Raw genomic sequence first — 6250 nt, forward strand, 5'->3', positions numbered from 1 at the left:
AAGCTCAGTTTTCTGCCAAAAGGGTTAAATTCCATGATTCTAGCTCTTATACCAAAGAAAAAAAGAAGCAATGGAGATGAAAGACTACAGGCCTATCTCATGTTGTAATGTACTCTACAAAGTAATTTCAAAAATTCTGGCAAATTGACTCAAAGGAATCCTTCCAAAGTTCATATCTCCGAACCAATCTGATTTCGTCAAAGACAGATTACTGATGGAAAATGTCCCATTGGCAACTGAGATTGTCAAAGAATATCATTTGAGCACAGTCACTCCTCGCTGTGGAATGAAAATTGATATATCTAAGGCCTTTGATTCGGTACAAATGGAATTCTTGATGAATACGCTGCAAGCCATGGATTTCCCGACACAGTGATGTGTGGTGTTGTGAGGGTTGTCAAGTTTTACCCTAAATGAAATCAATAGCCGCAAGTGCACAGCTGATCGATTGTAGTACTTAGGGATCGAATCCACAGGGAATGAGGATCTTTTCCTGCAAAAGCCTTCGAAATAAATATAAAGTAAGGAAGTCTAGAACCAAACGGTTTTGTGGGGGTTTTGGTAGTGTGTTTAAAATGTAAAAACGAAATCTTAAAAGAAAATACGGGAATTAAATGACCTAATAACTAAACTTAATAAAAATGAATAAAAACGAGAAAAACGGATATTCTAATTGCTTAAATGAAAATCTACTAAAAAAGAATGAGAATATTGAATTAAAGCTTGAAATAAAAACGGTGTGAATCTATAAGGAAGAAGGCGTTGGGGTTCAGGGAAGTTTTCTCAGGGGCACGAATGATTCAAAACATTGTTAGAGAGTAAATTTGATACGATCTTAGCTTAAACTTTTCGAACTGGAGTCACGGACGTATGAATACGCCACTGTCGTGATCATAGACAACTATCTCTCTCAACCCTGACCAGTAGGTTTCCACTCTGGCCCTGGAAAAGAAGAGATGCATTATGTTTAAGACTCGTAAGCATTCACAAATCTCCCATAGGTAGGTTTCCACTCCTATGTTTGTTTTGCTCTCCCAAACTAGATCTGACACCGGATGAACACTTTCGTGTCACCAAGCATCTGGATCAGATTGTAGTTCATGACGCTACTCTCATGCAGTAAAAACGAATTCAGAAGAAAAAGTTCTAAGATTCGGCTCAAAAGCTCATGGAATCCTCATCGAACATATAAATCCCCATCGCAAATCCCTTAATCCCAACAATAAAACTACTCAGACATAATGAACGAAATCAAAAACATAGTATTAATAAGTAGAATAGAAACCGAAATTGAAAAAGAAAGAACAAGGGTTCAAGAGATAGATCCCTCTCTCCCTAAAACCTAAAACGTAAAAAGTATTCTAAAACAATAAGAAATATAGCATATCTCGAAATAGGGTTCCTAAGACATGTATTTATAGTGCTCAAGATATCTGTGGACGTCACTTATGGTTTCTCCAAATGAAGGAATCATTGTGGGCTTCAGAAATGGGCCTTCGGGATCGGATATGGCTGGCCGCGGTCGGGAGGGCTGAGACCATGGGAAATGGACTGCTGGCCGCGGTCGGGATGCTTCTGACCGCGGGAAATGGCTTGTTGCCCGCTGGTGGAAATGCTCGCCGGCTGGTTTACGGGACATCTTGCTCTTCGCATATATTTTGATTGAACCGTTGGATTGCCAAGCTGTAAAGTGTGCTGGAAAGCTGATACTTCCATCTTTTGGATCTCCAAATTTTAGCTGGATCAGACGGTGAGAAGGCCTTCAATCAGGGGTGAACTTCTGACGGTTTGACTCTGAGCTGAAATCTGGTTTTCTATCCATTTTGTCAAGCTTTTCCCTAAGTTACCTGAAAAGAGTCTTGGAACTAGAAATACTAGAAAAACGTAATAAAAGTACTTAAAAGCGATTAAAAACATAGAAAAAGTATTTCAAAACGATCCATAAAAGTGGTCAAAATACGGTGTTATCAACTCCCCCAGACTTAAACCTTTGTTTGTCCTCAAACAAAGCAAAAGCCTAAACTGGTTAAGTGAAAACAAAAATAGGGAATGCACAAATCTCATAGACATGAACTCCTAAACTAGGACCAAAGATAGTGCATGAATCCACAACTTAGTCTAGAAAATGCACAAGAGATACTAGTCCACTTTTTCCGTCATGCAAAACTTAAACAATCTAAATCTTGATTCCAGTTAACTAGCTCTCTACATTCATTAAGTTCAATAGTGAGTTCTCATTAAAGACATCATCCAGGGTAGACGGCGTTTGGCATTATAGGGCTATTTAAGTAGTGGAGTTAAAGTGTTTTGGGTTACCTGAAGATCTGGAGGATGCAAGATAATATGCAAAACCGCAAGAGAGATAAGGACCTGTTGATGACCGCAATTTTCAGTTACTTCTTCTTGCCAAATGTTGTTGCATAATCCTTCCTCCTTTGTTGTAAACAGTTATTCTCCCAAACTTAGATTCTTTCTGGGAATCAGAAAACAATCTCCAAAACTCCATAAAATTCGAACTCCAGTTGCCTTGGGACTTAGAATTCGACTTCTCTAGACTCTCTAAGGCTTTTATTTCCTTTCTTTTCTTATTTTCGGTTTTTTTTTTTTTGAAAAGGAAATGCCTTTTAAAGAGAGAGAGACTAGAGGACGAGAATGTACCAAAATTTGAGTTTTTTCTAAGGCAAACTGAGCTTCCTCTTGTGTTGAATCCTTCCGGGAACTTTTCCGGCAAATCGCAGGTCTCTGTCCTTGGTGACTGAAAACTGCGTCGTTCCTCTTTCTCTCCAACGTTTTTGCACTTATCTGCATATAAGACAATAGAAAACAAGAGTGCATGTGGGTTGGAAGAGGATTGGTTAAGGTGGGGAACTAGCTAAAGATGAACTAGCCATTCATGATCAACAGAGAGTGGTAAAAGGATAAAGGAGTCCTGAATGTATGATTCGTTTCCTTGGTCTAATGCTTCAATGAGAAAATTAAGTCCAAATTAAGTCCAAATAAAACAGAGCTAGTGTATCCCTTCATCTAAATCGAAATCATTCAAATTCCTCTGGGGTATTTCGTTTCAAATGTGCTTAGCTACCGCCTAGTCTAGTCCTAAGTCATGAATGAGCATGTCACTAGGAATAGTCTAAAGAACACAGTCAACTATCATTGATTCATGTTCACCATTCCCTTTAAAACATATTTTGTTTTGAAAACCGATTTTGAAAAATTTCAAGGAAAATGCAAAAAGTGTAGATAATGCAAGACTCATGAAAGAAAAGTGGATAGAAAGGGGTGAAATCCTCCCCAGACTTAAATCACACTGTCCTCAGTGTGAAACAAGTCGAGATTGGATGAGAAAAATGCATAGATAATCGAATTGGTAAGGCTAAGGAGAACTTACCTGGATCCGGGATGCTGGTGGATTGAACCGGATTCATTCGAAGAGGTTTGGGAAGGTGATTAGGTGGTGATGAAGGTGGTGGAGGGTGATGAATGAGGTGGAGTGGTGATTGGTGAGGTGAAATGAGGTGAAATGGGTGGTTTGGGGTCGGGTTTGATCTCAACGACCAATTGCCGCTGTCAAGAGCCACGCGACCGCGGTAAACAGGTGCTTGGCCGTGGTCAGAATCACGCGACCGCGGTCAAAGAGGCGTTTCCCGCGGTCAGAACGTCTGCGACCGCGGGGGCTTATTTCGCGGCCTCTTCCTGCTTCTTCTTGGTTCCTGCTGGGCCGAGCAGTCAGGGACCATCCTTCTTTTTGGTTTTTTCGGGTTTTTTGATTTTTTTGGCTTTTTTGCTTTATAAGAAACACCTGAAACTAAGAAAAAGAAAAAGATCAAAAGAAAAAGAAAGAAAAATCCTAAAGAAAATAATACCTAAATGGGTTGCCTCCCATTAAGCTCTTTTGTTTTAAGTCGTTTAGCTCGACTTTTGGTGTTGGACGTTGCTTAGTCTGATGAAGAAGACCTTGTCCTGAGACAAGTCTTTTTCGACATCTCCTTGCTTTGCCTAGCAGGTTCTTCGTCACTCCAAAGTTCTTCTTCAAACTCTTCTGTTGCAGAACGTTTTCCTGCTTTGCTGTTGTATGGGACCGCTTCTGTGAAGACATCTTTGTCGATATTAGCAAATGAAATCCTCCGGTTTGGCCAGTCCATTATAGCTCCGGAAGTTGCTAGAAAAGACCATCCGAGAATCACTGGATATGTTGCATCTCTCGTCTCGACAATGTAGAAGTCGACAGGCACTATGCAATCTCCTATTCTCAAAGGAATTTCATGAGCTATTCCTTGAGGTGTTGCATTGGAATCATCAGCTAGACTAATCTTTGCTCTAGTCCTGCGCAGGTGTTTAATACCAAGTCTCAAAGCAATTGCCTTGGACATCATGTTAAGACAAGCTCCAGAATCACATAACACGTTTTTAAACATTTCTCCTCTAATAGAACAAGAGATAAGAAACTGACCTGTAGTCTTGACCTTATGGAGAATTCGAACTTGCCTTTCTCTGTAGGTGTTGGCTGGTGTCTCGAACGCAGAATAGGATTCACAAAAGAAAGCTGCAGCGTCATATTCAATGATTATCTCGCTGCATGTCTGGTCTTCTTGGATTGAAGAATCAGCTGAATCTTCAACACATTCTTTTGCCATCATACAAGGTAATGATTCCTGCCAATCTGTTTCTTCATCTGAAACTTGGTTTTCTTCTTCCTGAGTTGCTTTTTTAGGTGCTGGAGGCTGAAGTTGGGACAGGAGATGTATTATTTTCCTCTCAAAACCCGGAGGTGCATCTGAACGACCAACTCCCGCGGTCAGAGGAGTCGCGACCGCGGGGAACAGGGCCTTGGCCGCGGTCGGAACGCTCGGACCCGCGGCCCCGGATGTAAACTGCTCATAGTCCATCTCTTCCTTCTTGTACTTGAAACGAACCTCTCCAGCTGCTTTATTGGGTAGACTAGCATCATATGAACTCATACCAGGGCGTTGTTGTGCATCTTCATCAGGATCTTTGGGAGATTTCTTAGAAAACCTCTCAATTTGCTCAATGTTGGGCATCTGTTCCATTCTTGCATCAATCTCCCGTGCTTTGAGCTCGAGTCTGTTCAGCCTGTGCTCGATCTCTTGCAACTCTTCGTCTGTCTTCTCTCTATACCAGGAGGCGGATTCTCTGACTTCTTTAATCTCCTGTTTTGATTCGACAATATCACTTGAGTTTTGTATGATGTCATACCCTTGTCTTGTCTGCTCTGTTGCGACTTGGTGGATCATCCCAGCTAGTGTTTGTGAGTCCTTGTGGGTTTGTTCTTCCAAAACTCGAACACGATTGGCCATATCATCAAATTTTTTGTTGAACTCTTCAGAGATTGAATCAATTTTCTTGAGCAGGGTGTTTTCGGTGAGAATCTGCTGATCAAGGAACTGGTTTATCATCCCTTCGAGGCGTCCCAAACGTCTGCTGATCCTCAAGTTGTCCTCTTGCTGACTAGGGTTCTGCAGTGGAGGATTATAGGTGTGTGGCTCGAAGTAGGTTGGAGGAGGACCATAAGGATCTTCCCGGCGTCGAACAGTCTCTCTGCGCCGGTGGTATGGATGGTTTGGCTGGCTGTATCGATCCATGTAGCTAAGATTTCCGGCTTGGTGTTCTTCACTGCGTCTGGTGGCTTGAGGATTGTTATAGAAACCTTCCTCATAGTGTGGATTTCGATTTATAGGATCCAATATCTTCTGAAATGGAAACAAAATAACCAAAAAATGGAAATATGCAGAAAAGGGGATTCTAGAGTCGATTTACCAACCTTTCTCGGGGTTTTGCAGAAAAGGAATGATATGTCTATATTTTACATCATTTAGATTGCATTATAGAGTCCTCATCATGTGCTTTCTCATGTAAATTGAGTCTTTAGGCGTCAAAATAAGACTTAGGGCTTGCATTAGGTCCCAAAGAGTTTTGCATGTTTTGAAGTCTTTATCAGGAGCTTTGGAGACCAATTGGAGCCTAAGAAGAGGAACAGAAAAGAAAACGGTGAAGAAAAGGGTCAAAAATGGTGAAAACCGCTTGGAGGAATTTCTCGGCCAAATCTCGTACCGGCTGGTCGGAAACCTCGGCCAAAATGTTTACCGGATGCTCATTACCGGCCAAAAACCTTACCGATCGGCCAGAATCGAGTATCGAGTGCAAAAATACCACGGGACAAGTTTTTGACCGAGGCAAGGATTTTTACGACCAAAAAGCTTACCGCGGTACACAGCCCTCGGCCATTTTCCTT

This window comes from Eutrema salsugineum, unplaced genomic scaffold (genome assembly GCF_000478725.1).
Source record: "Eutrema salsugineum unplaced genomic scaffold, Eutsalg1_0 scaffold_12, whole genome shotgun sequence".
Lineage (NCBI taxonomy): Eukaryota > Viridiplantae > Streptophyta > Magnoliopsida > Brassicales > Brassicaceae > Eutrema > Eutrema salsugineum.